The sequence below is a fragment of the Rhipicephalus microplus genome, chromosome 3, assembly GCF_043290135.1.
Source record: "Rhipicephalus microplus isolate Deutch F79 chromosome 3, USDA_Rmic, whole genome shotgun sequence".
Classification (NCBI taxonomy): Eukaryota; Metazoa; Arthropoda; class Arachnida; order Ixodida; family Ixodidae; genus Rhipicephalus; species Rhipicephalus microplus.
Window position 1 is genome coordinate 98,615,899 of NC_134702.1, and position 22,580 is coordinate 98,638,478.

Here is a 22,580-nt window from a genome sequence, read left to right on the forward strand (position 1 = left end):
CTCGAAGGCACGTGAGAACCACTTGTGCAAATAAGTTAAGCGGCCAGGGGGACAGAAAGTTAGATGATAATTATCGCTGTCAGCAGCCCAATTAACTAAAATTTAATAATTAACTTTTTACTGGCTGCGGTAAGTTGGCATGTTTATATTGAAAAAATGTAGGCAGTGGTGTTTGTACACAGTTTCAGTTGGAAGATTTTTTCTAGCACGCCTGTGTTCCGAGATATCCGGCTCCAAAGTTTAATTGTCTTTCGCACGATTACGCATGCAAGAGGGTGAGGGTCCGCGCAAAGCTCCTCCCTAAAGTGACGCATCTGTTGCGTGTGGTGTTTAGTGTGTGAAGAGGGTGGAAGCGTAGGCATAGGTGATAGCAATTACCCTTGCCCTCTTCGGCCGTCGAAATCAAAAATCGAAGAACGCTTGCAACCAGTGTCGTAACACGCAACTGCAGAGCCTCTAACGATAGTGGCAGATACCATGCCGAGATAATGGTGCGAGCGGAGAATCTGGATGCCAGTGCGCGTGCGTAATAATCACTAGAGAAGCATGCGTGGTCGTTGCCTGGGCTACGCGAATAGCGTGACTGCTGATGTCCGAGTACTGTAACTTTTATTGAAACAAGAGCAACAACTCCACCAATAATAACTGAAACAGTTTTATCCTTGCTAACGCATATTTCCTGCTGCTACATAAGCATATTTCGGTCATGCACAAATCTCATCGAAACTCTTCACCTCTCAAGACGTCAATGCCCCAAAAAGTGTTCAAAATGCCTGCCTTCGGCAGCAACGCAAAGCATGAACCGCTGTCGCGTCGACTCGATGACTCGGCGCAGTACTTCTGCAGGAATACTCGCACAGGCAGATGTTATCCTGTCCTTCATGTCATTAACATCGCTGGGCTCTGTTACGTAAACTCGATCTTTAACGTAGCCCCAAAGGAAAAAGTCGAGCGGAGAAAGGTCAGGTGATCTTGGTGGCCAAAACATCGCTCCTGCGCGCCCAATCCACTGTTGTGGAAAACGTCTGTCCAACCAGTTCTTCGCCCTGGTAGAAAAATGTGGTGGTGCTCCATCGTGCTGAAACCATACTTGGCGCAGGTCATTCAGGGAAAGACTGCAGACAAGATCATCAATGACAACACCTAATATTTCTTCTGTGTACATCTTTCCGTTCAAGTTGTCCTCAAAAAAGTGAGGTCCGATGATCCTGTCCCCGAGTATGCCGCACCACACATTCACACTCCAGCGAACTTGATGCTTGTGCTGCCTCAGCCAGTGTGGGTTTTCTTGTGCCCAATAATGGGCGTTGTGAAGATTAACACTTCCATTTCGGCAAAACCGAGCTTCATCAGTCCAAATTATTCTGTGCAAAAAGTCATTTTCTTGATCAGTTTTGATGAGGCCCCAATTGCAGAAGTCAACTCGCCTTTCAAAGTCCGCCTCATTTAGGTCCTGATGAAGGTAAACGTGATATGGATGGAACTTGTGCTTTCTTAAAACATTTGTGACTGTTCCGATGCTGCGACCGCACTGATCGGCAATCTGTCGGATGCTGAGCTCTGGCATCGAGGTTACGCACGCGACAACGTCGATTTCAAAGTCTTCATCGACGATTGCCTTCCTGGTCCGTCTCGGAAGGTGGACAGAGCCTGTTGTGCAGAAGCGTCGAAACAGGTTTGTGAAAGTGGGCCTTGTTGGAAGGGGACGGTGTGGGTGGCGAGACGCGTAAAGCTCCATTGCTAACGAAGCGTTGCCATTCATTTCAGCCATTGCAAGCACCACGTCTACTTTTACTTTGGTAGAATACCTCACGCCAGAAGCAGCCATATTAGCTCGAAAGGACTCCACGTGGATTTCCTTGGTAGACCTTCAATGCAGAGACGCTGTGCTCTAACCGGAGGCACCCTAGTGCAGGACGGTCCTGCTAACGCGTTCACAAGAAGATGTCTCAGTGTGATCTAAAGTCACGAAAAAACGTCGCGAAAAATGGTCTCCTGTTATCGCGTTCATCAGGATCATGCGTAAGGCTCATGGCGCACCGCGCTGTCACATTTTGATTTCGCCGGCCGAAGAGGGCAAGGGTAATTGCTATCACCTATGCCTACGCTTCCACCCTCTTCACACACTAAACACCACACGCAACAGATGCGTCACTTTAGGGAGGAGCTTTGCGCGGACCCTCACCCTCTTGCATGCGTAATCGTGCGAAAGACAATTAAACTTTGGAGCCGGATATCTCGGAACACAGGCGTGCTTGAAAAAATCTTCCAACTGAAACTGTGTACAAACACCACTGCCTACATTTTTTCAATATAAACATGCCAACTTACCGCAGCCAGTAAAAAGTTAATTATTAAATTTTAGTTAATTGGGCTGCTGACAGCGATAATTATCATCTAACTTTCTGTCCCCCTGGCCGCTTAACTTATTTGCACAAGTGGTTCTCACGTGCCTTCGAGCGCCTAATTTTAAAAAAATCATAAAGCTTAATTTTGAACACCCGGTATAGGTTATATGTGGCCACATGTAAGCATATATGTCAGCATATGTGGCTTCCATTTACCATATATAGATGTATATCTGGCGGAGTCGGTTCATGTATGGGGTTATATACAGCCATATATGACGCGGTTGGCCCATATAAAGAGTCAAATCCGGCCTTATATAAGGCACGGCCACACCATATATAACATATCAGGTGGACCCTTCTATGTGGAAGTGCTCCCTTATTTAGGATGAACCACGTATATATTTAGCACCATAGTCACACACTTTTATGCGGATTGTAAAATAAAACAATTTGTGCACAGAGCTGACTTGCTTATTTTCTACAGCAACAAGAGTATTATTTATATTTGTTGTTTCTGCCATGCAAAAGAAAAACGAAATTTCAGGTCAGCTTTGTGTACGTGATATTTGCAACTATGCATGCATTCGTATAATTTAACTCATACATATTTCATGGCATTTAGGTTTGAAACAATAAGTTGCAATTATTACGACGTAAATAATGTATACGAGAGCAGACATGTTTTACGAGGAAGGAATCGTGTCAGGTCACAAAACGTATTGAAGCTCCCGAACCTCGCTATTATTATAGAGCAATCCTATATAGTATTATGTAAAAACAAAATGCATGCAACTTATATTGTTCACATTAATGCATTGTTTGGAATGGCAGCAAAAAATGGTAATTTCAATGCACCTTTAGCTTTCACATCGGTGGACAAAATTTCTGACTATTTGAAGGTTTTGATGGCTATATGCTTCCTTCATATAGCAAGATTTCAATTATTCCTGTTGACCGCTTATCTGCGATTGCTTTCAGCAGCCATTTACCATAATTGCATGCGCAGTGCAATGTTTAATGGGTATTTACAAAAACAACAACAAAAAAAGAACTTACGTGAATGCAACTTGCAGGCACCATTATGATTACATTCAAGATGGAAGTTGTACTAATTTATTGCGAAAATACATCTTGCCTTTCCTTTGGCTACGTATAGTGTTTTTGGCTGTGCACATAGTAAATTTATTGAAAATTTTATGATTGCACTAGTAAACAATTAATTTGATGTAATGTTTGCAAGCGTCAAATGAATCTCACGTCATACACATGTACGTTAGGAAAGGTGCAACTGACTCACACGTGATACACATTTAATGGACCATGTATTGAAATGCTGAAGCTTTTTAGCAACATTTAACGTAGGCTGTCGAATTAACAAAACTTCTATTTTGTGTGGGTATGTCATTACTTGGTCGAGGTCACTAATGCGCACATGCCATCATCAGGATTAGCTTAAACATTACCTTTTGACTACAATTAGTATGACACATTTTTGCGGGCTGGCGTGATGTTAAGCCAAACTCTACATTATGTAAACTGCCCCTTGCTGTACAGGCGCGTAATGATTAAAACTGCTTGCGAACATATCCCTTCAACACCAACACTGTGGTGAATTTACCTATAAGATATGTATGCCGGTACATACCCACCTAACTGCGCAACTACACACTCCCGTATAGAGATTCATGGGCACCCGGACACAGCATTTCATTCAATGTGGCCCGACATTTTCAGCCCTGTCGGAATGATATGAGTGCATTATTATTATTATTATTATTATTATTATTGTGTTGTGTATTGTGTGTTGTTGTTGTTGTTGTTGTTGTTGTATCTCGCAAAACGTCCAACGTTTCAATTCCATATGCTATCAATACTGTGTCGTTATGTAAGTTTTAAGAGATCAGTGATCTTGGTGTTCTTTTTGATAGCATGCTGAATTTTTTTACTTGCATTAAATGTGCTGCCATGTGAGGCCTTCGTTCTTTCCCCGTTGGCTCAACATCTCTCGAGAATCCGGTTCTCCTACAGCCTTCTACAAATTGTACACCGCGATATGTCGTGCTCAACTTGAGTACATATGCATAACAGATTTGGAAAGGCCTTGCTAAATCCAGCAGTAGCGCCACTGAGTGAGTCCAGAAAAATTTCATAAGCATTTACCCCCTTCGTTTAACTAGAATCCTTTCAATCCTGCTAGAATATTATATTCTCCATCACTTAACAGCCGACAAAATTGAGCTGAGCTGATATTTTTTTACAAGCTAGTTCAGGGTGAGATATTTTGCCCTTCTCGGTTGTAATAATTTTCAAACTCTGCATAAGTTATCCAGAGAGAATCGACCGTTGCATGTACCCGCCAGCTTATTCAACACTCTATCCTTAACAGAATACCGATTCTTTCTGACGTCAACTTTCTTGATTAGTTATGTTTTTCATAGCCTACAGTCTTTTTTTTTTGTCAGTGAGGGCTGCCCTGTCCTAACGTAGATTTGCACATGCACAGATTCCTCCCTTTTCCCTCTTTCAGGAAGCTTTCCGCACGGTTGTGTATATTCCACATTATTTTTCAGTCCGATTTCATGAATATCTACTCTTTTATTTGTTGTTCAATTGTGCGTTTATTTCTTTTTGACTGGTCGTTTTCGCTCTTTTTATTGATTTGCTTTTATGTGGATAGTCTGTATAATATTGTTTATTTTTGTTTTTATTTTTGCACGCGCCAGCACGAAAGACTGTACGGTTGTTCTTGAATACGTTAAAAATGGTCGATTGATTATTGGTTGATTGAATATTATTATTATTATCATTAAAAATGTTTGAGAAATAAGATGAAAATCTGGCTGAAACGCGTCTTTGTAGCCAGCGTACACGAAGCAGTGATTTCAGCTCCACGGAATGCCTGTCTCAAAGGTCCGGCACGTGCAGCTTTCGGGGCACGCGGGAGGATGTTGAAGTCCATTGTCCGAAAAAACTCGCCTGACTGCACTGCAGCTGTTGGCAAGGTTGCAAGGGGTGCACACAGTAAAAAAATACAAATTTTGCGCCCGCCGGAGGGGTGCAAAATTCGGAGAACGTTGTTCGAAGAAGTGCGCGTAGGTGCCCTGTAGGTGCCTTGGCCTACACTAGTCTGTCGACACAGCAGGAAAGAGAGTGCCACGGCCCATTTCAAATAACGACAAAGAAAATAGTTTGCGCAAACATTCAGTCGTATGGTAATAATATTGCGTCAATAATTGTTAACAAATGAAACGTCGTTCGCCAATAAGCTCAGGAAAATTTAGTTCTAGTGAAAAGTGCGTAAATCATTGATCTCAAGGAGTAATGTAATGTTCATTTTAAAGTTCATTGTCAAGCCTGCATGCACTGTATCCATCCATGCCATTGTTGCTTTTTTGCTCGCCGGAGTCATGGGTGCAGTGCTGATCGAGTTTGTCAATTTTCATTCCTCTTGCTCTTATTTCGTGTTCAACTGCTGCTCCAATTTACACAGGATAATCGCGCAGCTCTCAGGAATCTACTTCGCTGTACGTGGTGAAATTGTGGACGGACGTGGAAGTGTTTTTGTGCGCGTGTGCGTGTGCACGCCGCTGGATTGGCGATCGTCAACTTTTCGTGCGAAAAAAAAATGGACACCTATGCTTGCGGGCAAGCGTTCATTCAAAATTTTTTCCTAAAGCAGTACGAATGAACGTGTTGGATTTAAGGTGTAAATAGGTTATCAGGATTAACAAGCTGCTTGAAAGACAAGTCTCGGTTAAATGTTAAGGTAAGTTCATCATTTTCATTACCTTCGCACGTTGTTCATAAATATTATGATAACTCAGAAAACATAGCGCATTGCATGCTTGCTGAGAAAATAACTTCATGCTAATCGTGGTTACGTCATTAGGCTGTTTTGTTTAAGCGATACGACAACACTTTCTTTTTTTTTTCACTTGATCCAGACAGTGCTCTATTTAATCAAAAAATCTACGCCAGGAAAATGTTGGTTTTGTGCCATTGTACTTTTTATAAATATATTGATGTAAATATACTTGTGTCTTATTTTTCTCATTTTAACGCTTGAGGAAAAACCAAGGATAAATTACAACTTGCGCAATTACAAATAAAAAAGAGTTGCATATCTCAAACTCCAAGGGTGTCATGAGATTTATGAGCCCACGTTTGAATTTGTCTTGCGTTTGAATTTATCTTTCTTCGTCTACGTTCTACTTGTTTTTATATTTACGTGTGTTTTGACAAGGACACGCAGTTAAAATTTTGTTGCTAGTTTGATTCTTCAAAGCAGGGTGCTATGTCACGGATCCAAATGGCAAAACTTAAGAATAGCCCGTAATTTAGTTTCCGCCATCTACAACCAGGGTGATATAAGTGTAAATTTGACTGCAATGCGTATATCACAGGCGACATTATCGTTACTGATGTCGCAAAATCGCGTGGTTACCTTGAGGAACTGCGCATACCCGCATACATAGTTACACAAAATAATGTTATGTCACGTTTTAATCCGCGAGCACTGTAGATAGTTTTACGCAAGCCGACAAATAAACTGGTATGATGCATTAGGGCTTGCAATGTGTGAAAAAACTGGGGGACCGTTAAGCTCCGTTTTTCACAGTTTAACGTGATAGCAGTATCGATCCTGTTTCTTGTGCGTAATTCAATCACTTAGTGTGTACTCTTTATTGCATGATGCTACTTGAACAAATTTAATTGTGGAATAGTACTGTGTAATTGAGAAGGTTGAAAGTGTCTCAATGAAGGTTTCGCACATGGCTGCATTTTGTGTAAAAAAGGGGTAACATAGTTTAAAGAGCAAGAAATATTATGTAATTACTGAGTTGCGCGAAAAAATTGAAATACAAAAGGAAGACACTTAGACGCAGCACACATTGACAACTGAAACATTGTTGGAGAAAACAGACATACGTATATATGCGGTTACGAGAACACGTGCGGTGAAAGAAAAGGATTAGATGAGCAGACAGATTGTATTAATGATGCATTTCCAGAAAAGCTACCTCAGTAGCAAGCAACATAAGCGAGAGTTACGCGACACATGAATAACCAGCTTTGTTTATGAAATACGCCTCTTCGATTTCCCGCGCTACCATGTCACTGAATCTTGCTTTAACTACCGTATCATCAAACAAGGGCAGGCAGCCACACTCTCTACAATGTGATGATTGGTTAGAGAATGGTTGTCCCTTTAGAGAAGCTTTGTGATCTACAATTATATTATTGAATCCTAAATAACACTTCCCACACGACAGCGCAGTGCCGCACACCACATGATGTCCACACGGTGAAAGAAAATGATTGGATGTCTCTAATCATTTTTTCCACCTCACGCGTTCTCGTAACCGCATACATATGTCTGTTTTCTCCAATAAAGTTTCAGTTGTTAGTGTGCGCTGTGTCCAGGTGTCTTCCTTTTGCACTTCAAATTTTTTGGCGCAACTAAGTTAAGACGAATTACCAACTCGCCCAGCAGACCGTGCTTCTCAATATTATGTGTGTAAAATGTTTTATAACTTTATGCACCACTACGCAGTCGTGAGGGAATACGTGCAGTAACCAGTGTGCCTTTTGTAATGGTTGGCTGTCTTTAGACCGCGAATTCACGTTGGTAATAACGTGCTGTGATGCCCGATGACAATACACGCTTGCATCATGCAATATAGCTGCGATATTAAATGTTGTGCTGTGAAACCTGTATGCAGGATACGTGTATTTGTTAAGCATGACAGTTATTTTCCTTACATTTCCAACAAGAGGAAGTTATTCATGCTTTATTTCCAAGCAGATGCATAGCTGTGTGGTAGAGCACTTGCTTGCCATGCAAATGAGTGGGCACGGAAGCGCGATGGAAAGAACAGCCAAAGGCTTACGCACCTGTCTTTTCGTCTTGCAGTACGTCGCTGTTTTCGCGGCCGGCGTACCAGTGGCTGGTCTACGGGAAAGCTTCGCGCTCTCGGACGGAATTCGTGAAGCCGCCCCTTCCCCGGATCTTCCATTATCGGACGGAATCTGTGCTGTTGCCCCTTCACCAGACCTGCCAGAAACAGCTTGCTGGGACCTGACCAACATCGTCGAGCGCCACCTGCAGCACCACCAGTGCGCAGCTGCGACATCAACGTCATCTCGTCCGGATAGGATAAGACCCAGCATCGAGCACTATCACTGCAGTGGGCACGGAAGCGCGATGGAAAGAACAGCCAAAGGCTTACGCACCTGTCTTTTCGTCTTGCAGTACGTCGCTGTTTTCGCGGCCGGCGTACCAGTGGCTGGTCTACGGGAAAGCTTCGCGCTCTCGGACGGAATTCGTGAAGCCGCCCCTTCCCCGGATCTTCCATTATCGGACGGAATCTGTGCTGTTGCCCCTTCACCAGACCTGCCAGAAACAGCTTGCTGGGACCTGACCAACATCGTCGAGCGCCACCTGCAGCACCACCAGTGCGCAGCTGCGACATCAACGTCATCTCGTCCGGATAGGATAAGACCCAGCATCGAGCACTATCACTGCAGTGGGCACGGAAGCGCGATGGAAAGAACAGCCAAAGGCTTACGCACCTGTCTTTTCGTCTTGCAGGTTAGTTACCTTTCTAAACTGCCTTGTCGTAGCTTCCGATCTGATGAACCCTTTATTGTTGTGCTTCCGTGCCCACAAGCCGTTCTCTTGCCTTTTTGTTCTTTGCTACTACTTCTTTGTGGGGATGTAGAAAGCAACCCAGGTCCTGACAACTTAGCAGAACTAGTGAAAACGATGAAGGATTTGAACGAACGTACAAAAAGAATGGAATCAGCGCAAACAACAATATTGGACACCGTATCTGTGTTAAAAGAACAACAACAGTCAGTTTCAGAATCAATGAACGAAATAAAGGACAGACTGGCGAAAGTTGAAAACCAAACCTCCGTTTTCGAGCACTGGCAGCATGAAATGAAAGAACTACGCACCACTGTTGAGCGCCTTGAAAAAGACACTAGTAATATGCATTCGCGTCTTGATGACGCAGAGGATCGATCGCGGAGAAACAATCTTGTCTTTTATGGAATTCCAGATGCCGCAGATGAAACTTCTTCGGAATCGGAAAAAAAGATCATCAACCTCCTGACTAATACTATCCAAATTGATGTCACAAGTTCTGATATATGCCGCGCTCACAGAATAGGACGCTATGATTCAGCGAAAGCTCGACCACTTATAACGAAATTTGAAACATTTAAAAAGAGAGAGCTGGTTTTTTCAAAACGAGGTTTGCTAAAGAGCACTGACATAGCAATGAGCGAAGATTTTTGTCAAACAACGCGCAACATAAGAAAAAAACTAATAGAATACGGTAAATCAAGGACCACGTCCTTCAAACTTCGGTATAAAACGCTGACATTCGATGGCAAATCTTACGGATACGACGAAGCGAAGAACTGCATTTTCGAAATACACAGAAAAAAACCCACACACGAGCATGAACGTAGCAGAACTCTTCGCTCAGGTCGTAGGTTACCGCCGAGTTAGGGACATCTGAGGGGAGGAGCCATAAACGAGTGCAAGTGTTCAGTCCTTTTTACCAACATTCGTAGTTATTTTCCCAAGAAAGATGAATTCTGTGGTATAATTGATGACTGTAACGCCGACATTATTGCTCTGACAGAAACCTGGCTAAGTAGCAAAATAACAAACCCCGAACTCTTTGAGTGTGCAAACCGTTATACTGTTTACCGAAGTGACAGAACTGGTAGGATTGGTGGTGGCGTCTTGCTCGCTGTTAAAGAATCCATAAATTGTTCTCTTGTGCCAATCAACTCGAATTTAGAGCTTATTTGGTGTTGCCTAACAATTAGTTTTAAGAAAATATTATTAGGTGTCTGCTACAGATCCCCATCAAGTGACTCATCTTTTTGTGATGACATTCACGACAGTTTAAATGCGGTTACCATGCGTTTCCCGGGAGTTCAAATTATACTCTTGGGTGATTTTAATTTTCCTGACATCATCTGGTCTCATTCGATCCCTTTTTCTAACCCCTCAACGGCTGAAGCCAATCGGTTCGTTTCAGTTTGCTCTGACTTCGGCTTATCCCAGATAGTCAAACTTCCAACACGTGTAACAAAAAACAAATCATCACTCCTTGATCTGATTCTAACGACATCAACTGATAAAGTTTCTACAGTAACACACATGCCAGGGCTGAGCGATCACGACATCTTGCTCTTCACGATTACAACACCTCATCAAAAGATAAAGCGACAGCGGAAAAAGATTCGAAATTATAAAAAAGCTAATTATGAGGCCATCAACAATGAACTGTGCCTGTTTCTGGCCACTTTTTTACCTAGTTATCTAGAACGCTCCGTCGAAACTAACTGGTTCATTTTAAAAAATAAAATCGGTGAGCTAATAACCAAATATGTCCCCCTTCGGACTGTTTACGCTAACAATAAATCACCATGGTATAGTACATATTTGAATCGATTATCCAATAAGAAAAAACGTTTATTCCGCACAGCTAAACTTCACTCAACACCGTCTCATTGGCTAACATACAAAAACGCTGCAAGCTCATATCTCATAGCACTAAAATCAGCCAAAGTCTCCTTCCTTAAATCCACGCTTCCAAACTTAATACAGGCTAACCCAAAACGCTTTTGGGAGATTATCCGGGGAAATGCTCATAAAAATGGTATATCACTGCTGACAAGTTCTGGGGGCCCTGTACCGGAGCATATGTGTTCTACTCTGCTCAATGAAACTTTCGCTTCGTCATTCTCATCACCTAACCTTCCCGGTCCGATGCCTGAGATCCATCCTACTCAATACCACTCAATGCATCCCATAATCTTCAACTCCACTGGTATCAAAAGCATCATTCAGAAACTAAAATCTAAAGCATCATGCGGGGTAGACGAAATCAATGCAATCTTTTTAAAAAACACTGCCGAATATTGCTCAATCATACTAGAACATATTTACTCGCAATCTTACAACTCGGGTACCTTACCGTTTGACTGGAAAACTGGCAGAGTCATCCCTATTCACAAATCAGGACCATCCCATGACCCACAAAATTATAGACCGATTTCTCTTACATCAGTGCCTTGCAAAGTTATGGAGCATATAATTTACACACATCTGGTTAATTTTCTCGAACATAACAACTTCTTCACAGCTTCGCAGCATGGATTTCGCAAAAACTTTTCCTGTGACACTCAGCTCATAGCCTTCACTCATTTTCTCCACTCTAATCTAGATGGCGGTTTTTTAACAGATTGTATATTTCTCGACTTCTCTAAAGCATTCGACAAAGTGAACCATGCACTGCTACTTCATAAACTAAGCGTTCTAAACATCGACACAGCTGTAATTAATTGGATTCGCGCCTTTCTAACATCACGTGTTCAGTTTGTAGCCGCTAACGACGTTAACTCCTCATTGATTCCTGTTGATTCTGGTGTCCCGCAAGGGTCTGTGCTTGGTCCCTTATTATTCCTAATCTATATTAATGATTTGCCTACTAATGTCTCTTCGAAAATATGCCTGTTTGCAGATGACTGCGTCTTGTATAGAAAGGTGACGGATGCCGCAGACATTTCACTAATTCAGGAAGATCTTAATAACATAACTAAATGGTGTCAATTATGGCGTATGGAATTAAACGTTAGAAAATGCAAAAGTATGAGGATTTCCAGTGCTGAAGTGACTTCCCCTACTTACACACTTAATAACATCCCACTAGAATGCGTAACATCGTACAAATACTTGGGTGTCCATATTACCAATAACCTTTCATGGAAAACTCATATTGATTACATAGCCACCAAGGCCACTAGCACATTAGGATATTTTCGCCGGAAGTTTCCTCAAGCGCCATCTTCATTAAAACTACTACTGTACACAACTTTCATTCGTCCGAAGCTTGAGTATGCATCGTCAGTATGGGACACCGGATATCAGAACCACATAAAATTACTAGAAAAATACAAAATCGCTCAGTCCGTTTCATTTTAAACAATTACCAAAGAACTGCGAGTGTTACTAACATGAAAGACATTCTACACCTTCCATTGCTATCACATCGCCGAAAACTATCTCGACTCTATCTTTTCCATAAAATCTACTACCACAATTCATATTTACATTCTATGCTTCTTCAGCCACCGCCGTACATTTCATCCCGCATCGACCATCGCCAAAAGGTAAACATTCCACACAGCAACACCGTCGGCTTTTCACACTCATTTCTCCCCACAACGACCAGAGACTGGAACAATCTGCCTGCATCACTCACAAGCATAACTAACACCAATAATTTCAAAATCGCACTTCGAAGTTTCATTTCGAGTTAACATCGTTCAGTGTTTGTTTCATACCTTTAATTTTTTTCTTTTTTTATATGTTTCCCTTTTGTTGCTATGCTTCTCGTATTCTAGTTTTGCGAGTGGCTACTTTTTGTACATTTTTTTTTTTTTTTTTCATTATATCTCTTTTGGCAGTGCATCCAATGATAAAATCTTGTAATTCCTCCAGGACAGTCCAGTGTTTTGATTCCTGTGTTATTCATTTTGGTTCATTGGCCTTTGTTCTTGTAACTGATATTTGTTTAAAGTGTCATCGTGATAATTCATTTCTGTATTTTTAAAACTATAACCAAGTTATTATTACGTGTTAACTTTCTTTGCCCCTCCCCTCTTCAATGTACGTTTGTACCCTGAGGGTATTTGAAATAAATAAATAAATAAATGACCTGCATGATTTCGATCATCACTCAAATCCAAAAATTTATAATATTTGTTTTATTTGCATTCTCTCAATTTTCGATCATTGACAAGACGATTTTTCACGGAGAGCCACCGAAGCCTATGCCGGAATTTTCGCAGAATGAGCTCTTTACCGCTGTTACTTTAATGATGCATTATTGCTAGAACGGAAAAGTAGGTTACGTTTACAGAAGACATTTTTTAGTGTCGAGTTGGCAAGAAATATCGCTAAAAGCCCCCGTTCCCACGCGCAGAGATACCTATAGACACCTGTTTTAGCAGTCGTGCTGTAGGCCATTAGTCACAATACTTGTACATGACAAGCTTGCATACCAATCACTTTGAACTGAACCCCTTGAAAGTTGTTTATCAAATCATTTAGGTTATTCAATGCACACGCAGTTCATACGGTCAACAGCAAGTCAATATTTCGTTTTGACTGACTATGGACGCTCCATTGACACGCCAGAAAAGTTTGAAAAAAAAAACACACTGTGAAAAAATATCTTCACGAAACTCAAATTGGTTTCTTTTATGGTATTTATTATTGTCAAGTTGGAATCGATAAAGCGGAATATTTACTTGCACCGTACTATGTCTCAGACCGTGGTGACCATAGGTTCAAGATAAGAAAAATTGCAAGCCAGACTGGTGTATTTCAAAATGATTTTTTACCCAAAAAATTACAGAATGGAACCAACTGACTTCTAGCATTGCCTCTACTATCTCAAATAATTGTTTTATTACATGTTAGAATTAGTGTGTTGCATTTTTAAGGTGTGTTACATTTTTTATTTATATATGTATTTGTCTTGTAGATTGTGATTGAGGTGACTTTGATTATTTGTTTGGCTGACTATGTATTTTTTGCATTCTACGTTTCGTAAACACTCCCCCACTGTAATGCCAATTGGTGCTGTGGGTAATGAAATAAATAGATAAATAAAAAGTGTCGATAAATAAGCAATAAATTTAAACACAGACTGTATCTCTTCAAGGCAAAAGGACTAACAGTGACATGTGCCCACCACAAGCTTTAAATATGATGCCAAGTTACATTTTAGCAATTAATTATTGAGAATAACTCGAGATATAGTGAGGTTAACCTAATTGAACAAAAATGTTCAGGGGGTATGTACTGTCTTTGTTTTGGAGACGATGGTGACTGCATGCAGACCTTTCAACAAACAGCTATATTTCTAGCTGAAGAATGATTTGAGCAGCTATAATTTTTGCTGGCGACACAAGCTGAACTAATATAGATGAATCATCTGAATAGCTATATATAAAGGTATCTATATAAGGCCATATATGAAAGCATCCATATAAGACCTTATATCGATGCTTCTATATACAGCCATATATAGATGATGGCCATAGATGGCCATATACAGCTACACCCATATATGGGTATATAAGGCCCATATATGGCTACATCAGGAGTTGGGCATATCAGGTTATAAAGGGCCCATATATGGGGATTCCATAAGAAGTCAGATATGCCCAATTTCTGATGTAGCCATATATGGGGATTTTTATATAAGTACATATACAGAAGTTTTGTAAGGACTCGCCCACAGGATTTCAATTGTCTGACTTGTTAGACGAGGCAGCAATTAGCGTGAAGTTTAACCACTTGCTGAACGCCCAGCAGTTTTGAACTGGTGGCTGCGTTCATACTTGTGAACGTTGTCGACCAATAAGCAAATATTATGCATATCTGAGGTGCAAGTTTGATACGTAAGCATTAGACGGTGTGTTCCTTCACTACAAAATACATAGATACATATTTTTAACGATTCTAAAGTTCCTTAGGCTGCGCTGAATAGGCGACGCTATGCACAAAAGAAGGCCGGCTGAAAACTGTCGTCCTTCGACGACATTAGCAGTGAAGCACGCACATACGCGGTCAAATTTTACGGCTTGTTGGCGCACGTGACAGTTACTACTAGAAAGAACATTAGTTTGGGTGGGTTCATGCATAATGAAACTTTTTTGGGGTACAGCGCTATGAAACACACGTATAGACCCTTTCAAGGTTTAGAAACAAAGCACCTTTATGGCTTCAGGTTTTGTCCACCAATGTGCTTTAATAGCATTGAAGGACCAGAAGAGCTTTAGAAAAAGCCCGCTGATTTTCTACAATTTTCTTCCCTTATTTGGCAAAATATATTGTTACGGGGAGAAGGTGTCTGAAAAATACCTTTACTTTTGGCAAACAGGCAGGCATACAATATGGAGCCCCGTCTGCACGAGCTCGCCCTCAACATCGTCCTCTTTTCTACAATGTTCATTTGTGGCACCCCGTAGCATCACCCCCGGCGGCGAAGGCACCGTCTCGGCGCTTGGTTGGTCCGAGTAATATCGCTTCAGCCGAGTGACGTGAACAACATCAGAACACGATCGCGCGCTGGTGGCGTTAAGAGGTTCAATTTCATATGTCACGTCGGTGACTTGGCGCACCACACGGTACGGACCCGAGTACGGTGAAGTCAGCTTTTCGCACAGGCCAACTCGCCGCGACGGCGTCCAGAGAAGGACTGTGTCACCTTGACTGAAGTGGACATCACGATGGCACGCGTTGTAGACCTGTTGTTGTCGTTCCTGCGAATCGTTCAGACGCCGGCAAGCAATCTCACGTGCCTCTAGAGCTTTAGAGATCACATCGCGGGCATATTCTGACGTGTGGCTAACGGCAGGAAGGAGCGTGTCAAAATTCAACGTAGGTTCTCGTCCGTACAGGAGAAAAAATGGCGAGAAACCTGCAGTGTCATGCCGAGACGTATTATAGGCAAATGTTACAAATGGAAGGGTGAAGTCTTAGTCACGATGGTCAGAAGAAACGTACATGGCGAGCATGTCCGTGATGGTTCTATTTAGCCGCTCCGTGAGCCCGTTGGTTTGAGGATGATACGCCGTTGTGAACTTGTGCTTTGTAGCCCAAGAGTGAAATGTGTCTTGGATAACTTGTGATAAAAAGTAGCGACCACGATCGGTAAGCAGTTGCCGAGGAGCGCCGTGGTGTAATATGACGTCTTCTAGAAGAAAGTCAGCGACGTCGGTCACACAACTGGTAGGAAGGGCCCGTGTGATGGCATACCGAGTGGTGTAATCCGTGGCGACTGCTATCCACTTGTTTCCGCTGGCCGATAAAGGGAACGGTCCTAGTAAGTCATCATCATCATCATCATCAGCCTGACTACGTCCACTGCAGGACAAAGGCCTCTCCCATGTTCCGCCAGTTAACCCGGTCCTGTGCTTGCTGCTGCCAATTTATACCCGCAAACTTCTTAATCTCATCTGCCCACCTAACCTTCTGTCTCCCCCTAACCCGCTTCCCTTCTCTGGGAATCCAGTCAGTTACCCTTAATGACCAGCGGTTATCCTGTCTACGCGCTACATGCCCTGCCCATGTCCATTTCTTCTTCTTGATTTCAGCTATGATATCCTTAACCCCCGTTTGTTCCCTAATCCACTCTGCTCTCTTCTTGTCTCTTAAGGTTACACCTACCATTTTTCTTTCCATTGCTCGCTGCGTCGTCCTCAATTTAAGCTGAACCCTCTTTGTAAGTCTTCAGGTTTCTGCTCCGTAGCTAAGTACCGGCAAGATACAGCTGTTATATACCTTCCTCTTGAGGGATAGTGGCAATCTATCTGTCATAATTTGAGAGTGCTTGCCGAATGTGCTCCACCCCATTCTTATTCTTCTAGTTACTTCAATCTCGTGGTTCGGCTCTGCGGTTATTACCTGCCCTAAGTAGACATAGTCTTTTACAACTTCAAGTGCACTATTACCTATCTCGAAGCGCTGCTCCTTGCCGAGGTTGTTGTACATTACTTTCGTTTTCTGCAGATTAATTTTAAGACCCACCTTTCTGCTCTCCTTGTCTAACTCCGTAATCATGAGTTGCAATTCGTCCCCCGAGTTACTCAGCAATGCAATGTCATCGGCGAAGCGCAGGTTACTAAGGTATTCTCCATTGACTCTTATCCCTAACTGTTCCCATTCTAGGCTTCTGAAAACCTCCTGTAAGCACGCGGTAAATAGCATTGGGGAAATTATGTCCCCCTGCCTTACACCCTTCTTGATTGGTATTCTGTTGCTTTCTTTATGAAGCACTATGAAGTAAGTCAACACCTACCATATAAAATTGTTCGGATGGGATCTGAATGGGTTGAAGGCATCTCGCTAGAAGGGTTGCTGGTTTCTTGCGGTGTTGACAAGATTTGCATGAGGCGACGTAACGGCAGACGGATCGGTACATACCGGGCCAAAAGAAGCGACGTCGAACGCGGTCATAAGTTCTTGAAACTCCCAGGTGACCAGCTGTCGGAATATCATGCAACTGTGCAAGGACAGTCTGACGCATATGTTGTGGTATGACCAACAGCAGCTCAGGTCAGTCAGGATGCATGCTGTAGCGATATAAGACGCCATCTTGGAGCAGGAACATGCGAGGAGACGGAGGAGTTGTGGGACCACTAAGCCGAAGGATTATATCTCTGAGGTGAGAATCACGGCGATGCTGATCTCCGATGTTGCTAAACGCGGAAGTGCCAAAACGCAAGTAGACTCATCGCTCTCAGAAAGGTCTGCTGGGTCTACTGGATGACGCGACAAGCAATCAGCATCCTCATGGTGGCGACCTGATTTGTAGACAACCGTGTAGGAATATTCCTGTAGCCGTAGAGCCCACCGGCCGAGACGTCCACTAGGATCTTTTAAGGACGACAACCAGCATTAGGCGTGGTGATCAGTGACAACCGTGAACGGGCGTCCATACAAATACGGCCGAAATTTAGCCACTGCCCAGACGAGTGCAAGGCATTCGCGTTCTGTGATGGAGTAATTTCGCTCTCCTGGCGATAACAGACGGCTAGCGTATGCAATAACGCGCTCGCAGCCATGCTGTCGTTGTGCCAAAACGGCTCCGATTCTGTGGCCGCTGGCGTTGGTACACACTTCCGTTGGAGCGCATATATATATCAAAGTGGCCGAGAATCGGTGGCGTCGTAAGTCTACTCGTCAGCTCAACGAATGCTCCGGTTCGTTCAGGTCCCCACACAAAAGTCACATTTTTTTAGTAGTTCCGTGAGCGGGCGTGCGACGTCAGCGAAATTCCGCACAAATCTACGAAAGTAAGAACAAAGGCCCACAAAGCTTCGAACATCGTTCGCAGAGGTCGGCACAGGGAAATCTTTGACGGCGCGGATTTTCTCAGGATCGGGACGAACACCAGAAGAATCGACAAGGTGTCCAAGGACAGTGAGCTGCCGGCGGCCGAAGTGACATTTCGACGAGTTTAGTTGGAGCCCTGCTTTGCGGAAAACCGAAAGAATTGTTGAGAGACGCTCGAGGTGAGTTTCGAAAGTTGGCGAAAAAGCAATGACGTCATCAAGGTAGCATAAGCATATTTATAAACATCTTTATAAATGTTTTTTGAGCTACATAAAAATTACAAAACATTCCCTTGCACTTCACACACGTTTCTTTTATGTGAAAAACGAGATACTTTTCTTACCCTTGTAAAAAAAATTAAAACGGGCCTTCAGTTTCAGCGTTAGGAGCTAGTGAATGAGGTGACCGGGAGTTTTATTGGGTACAATGCTTGTGACCTTGAAACCGTCTATAGAAAGACACATGGTAAACGCGTCAACCATGTGTTCCTTTGTCCGTGTGCTTCACATCGCTGCACCCCGAAAAAATCGACAAATAACATCCCCCATGCTTTCCGTGGTATAATTGTTTGTCATGTCTCATTATTGTTGTATAACGCATGTGGTCATCTCGTGTGCTCCCTGTGCGGTGGCTGAGAGGGGGTGCCTGTCGCGCATCCCCGCTTCCTCGCTGTTAGTCCGCGGAATTCTCTCCCTCTCTTTCCTGCTCCTCATTATTGACGGGCATTTTTACGAGCTTCCAGCGAGGCGGAATAAACAACCTGCCCTCTGCAGTTGTTTATTCAGGCCCTGACTCTCGTGCGTCTAGTGGTGCAGTTCATGTAGTCGGCCGTCTCCTCGGGGAACCGCATACCTAGGTTTATAAATACAGCACCGCGGACCTTGCATTCTATATAGGCTCGTGCGGCCTGTCCGCGGTACACGTGTGGTCCCGGTCTGTAAATTTTATACTTCTTAACTTTTTTTCACTTGGTCTGCGAAGTTAATGTTCTTGCACGCCTGTTAACTTCTGCCGTCCCCTTCCTTAATGCGCCGACCTTCTGCTGACAAGTTGTTTGTTTAGTGGCTCAAATTTAGGCGCGTCTGCACGCCGTCGAGAGCATCTCGAACAGCACGCATATTAAGCGCTACTTCATTTTATTTCCTTCGCATTTTTCCCCTTTAGATTTTGTTGGTCGTCTCTCCAAACGAACGCCTTCGACGCTCCTGTCTCGGAGCCGATGACTGAGCAAGATTTGCGGTCTCGATGAACAGAGCGAGCAAGAAGCATCCAACTGACACAGTTTACAAGTTTACGTTACAGAGGTTGCAAGTGTGGCGCTGTAGTTATCTAGGGGGTTGGACGTCATTTTTCACGGTGTGCCTTCAGTCGACGTACCGACAGCTTGTGCGACGACACGAGTGCCTTATACTCGAGCGCCCATAGCCCGCCCGGCTTGGGCGGACCATCTATAACGACACCGCGCTCGGAGATCATGACTGAATCACGAAAGATGCGAGCGAGTCGCTTTTCTTTCATAACAACGCGAGGCAGGCTCGGGGAATATAAGTGCACGAGCACGCGTGCGAACATCCGCACGCAAGCTCGCGATGCCACCAGCGCCTGCTGCAAACTCTGACGCGCCCCAGAGAGCTCGAAGATGCGATGTATGATTAATGATGGTCGCCGAGGCACTAAGCAAACAGGATGTGTTGGGAGTTGGTGCTGTTACAAAGTAAGAAATTCGCGGTTCGGTGCATTGTGCGCGCTGGTCTACGTCGATTCGAACGCGGTTGGAACTCGATTTAGTCAAGCGATGACTATCGCTCGAATAGTTTATTTAGATCGTGAAGCTCGTAATATTGTAAATTGAGTTTTAGTGGCACTTCCGAATGATGTGACACGTCTGGTGCGATACTATACACTTCTGCCATTCTATGCCAGACGTGTAACCGCACCTGGTTATACTACATTACGCCTGTGTAAGGCTTATTTTTTTCGTTTTCGTTTTTCTGTTCCGAGCCAGTTTCAAGCTCTTCATAAAATAGCTCTGTAATAGAACAGCTGACTGCCGCTCAGAATGTCTGGGTTCGCTTCCGGCTCGAACTCCTCATTTTTCTTTTTATTCTTCGGACCTATCGCGGTTTTTCGCTCAACGTGAAAGCCACCGAAGCCGGAATTTCCGCGACACCTGGTCCTTAATGCTGTGGCGACGTCCGAATTCTTCGGTACTCGCGGTGGCTTCCGAGTGGGCAGTTCATCTTTAACAGTCCATGCTTGACCACGTGGGATCGTAACACCGAAACCACGAATGCGCGGTGAACAAGAGGGGACGAATTTCAACGACTGCTAGGCATTGCTCCATTCTAATCCTTATTAGGTCGACGGCTTCACGGGAATAAGCGACGCACTATCCTTTCAACGCTGTCTTACGTGTAATCGTGGTTCTCGTATAAGTAAGGATTTACTTGTCGATTCACGACTCCATCTCTACCGCTTTGGTAGTCGTCATCATCATCAGCCTGACTGCGCCCACTGCAGGGCCAAGGCCTCTCCCATAATCCACCCGTCAACCCGGTTTTGTGCTTGCTGCTTCCACGTTATACGTGCAAACTTTTTGATCTCGTCGGCCTGCTAACTTTCTGTCGCCCCCTCACGCATTTGTCTTTTCTGGGAATACAGTCAGTTACCCTTAATGACCAGCGGTTACTTTGCCTATGCGCTGCGTGTCCTGCTCATATGTTCGTTTCTTCTTGATTTCGACTGTGATATTCTTAACACGTGTTTACTCCGCGACCAATCTGCTCTCTTCGTTTCCGTTAAGGTTACACATATAATTTTGTTTTTGATTGCTCGCCACATCGTCGTTAATTTTAGTTGAGCCTTTTTTGTAAGACTGCAGGTTTCTCCTTAGGTATGAATCGGTAAGATCCTGCTGTTATATACCTTCGTCTTGTATGTATTGTACACAGGGCGTTTGAAGATATGTATCCACTATTATTGAAAAATTAGAGAAAAAAGTTATCTGCGTGCTAGTTCCAGCGTTCCTTTTACTGTGGCAGAAGGCCTCATCAGATACGTACAAACATTAATTACGGCAGTAATTATAAAAATAACACAATGAACTGTTTAACCAGTGAAAATAAGCGGTTCTATTTTCAATGCACTGCTTTGTATGTTTTACTTCAAGATAAGTGTTCAAGTTTCACTCAAGGGCTAAGGAGTAGCCGGCGCCATATTTGTGCGCCAACATGTCCTTATATATTATATCAATAAAAAAACGGTCGAGTCAAATGGTGTATTCTAGTCACTTTGAAATTTCTGAAATGCGGCCAATGGTAATCACCACGGTCGTGAAATCTGGCCAACTTAACGGGCGAAAGCGAAACCAACACATCAAACAGCGCACCTACCATTCACTTCGAAAACACCCTCAATGATACTGAGGGAAATGACACTGCTTCCCTCGCATCGGGGGAGGAGTATAAACTAGCGTTGATAAGCGGCCATGCCACATGATAGCGCTGCCACGAAACGAAGTCTACACACTGACGGCTGATGACGGCGAGAGAAACAGTGGCGTCATTGAGGGTGTTTTGGTAGTGAATGGTAGATGTGCTGTTTGGTGGGTCGGTCTCCCTTTCACCTGCTAAATTATCTAGATTTCATCACCCCATGATGATTACTGGTGGCTGCTTTTCATAAATTTCTAGTGGCTATGGACTATTCGCAGCAAGTGCTTGAAGTCGCCCGCGTGACTCAACCGTTCTTTTTTTCTCCTTGTGTTTAAAAAGTTAAGTGTGGGAGTTTCAGTGATTACTGTCGTAATTTATATTTCATGCATCTGAAGGTGCTTTCTGCCACAGTAAAGGGAATGTGGCATGTAGCACACAGATACCTCCTTTTTGTTTGTTTTTTTTTTCTAATCCGTTTCTTAAAACACCCTGTAGAGTATACCAACGACGCTACTAATGACTGCGCTGCCTTCTAAACCACCTGGCGGCGACTCGAAACCACGTTGGTACCTTATAATGAAGGCAACCGCTGTGTCTAAGTTTTAAGGGTAAACCGCAACTCGCTGTCTACGCCAACCTTCATCTGACATGGAGCTCTAAACAATGTCTGCACCACTTGCGTCTGCAAGCTGTTGCACCCGACCGAGCCAAACTTGAAAACCCTCAGCGGGACTTCAAACTCTAAATTACACGAAAGGGCAGAAAAATAACTGTTTCGCCAAAAGGGTGGCAATGAATGCGATAGCAACATATTCGAATGTTTTACAAAGCAACGCTAGCATCCGATCTCACCCAACT

The 22,580-nt window shown here is 43.4% G+C and overlaps 1 long non-coding RNA gene across 2 annotated transcripts in view; it reads right to left on the reverse strand.

Annotated features, from left to right (window-relative positions):
• The window catches only part of LOC142803847 (uncharacterized), a 67,060-nt gene extending 55,683 nt beyond the window's left edge, over window positions 1–11,377 (reverse strand). For both annotated transcript variants that reach the window (XR_012894326.1, XR_012894327.1), the window contains exon 1: window positions 8,247–11,377. This is a non-coding gene — a long non-coding RNA (uncharacterized LOC142803847). The remainder of the gene's footprint in view (window positions 1–8,246) is intronic.
• Window positions 11,378–22,580: the final 11,203 nt, after the last annotated feature.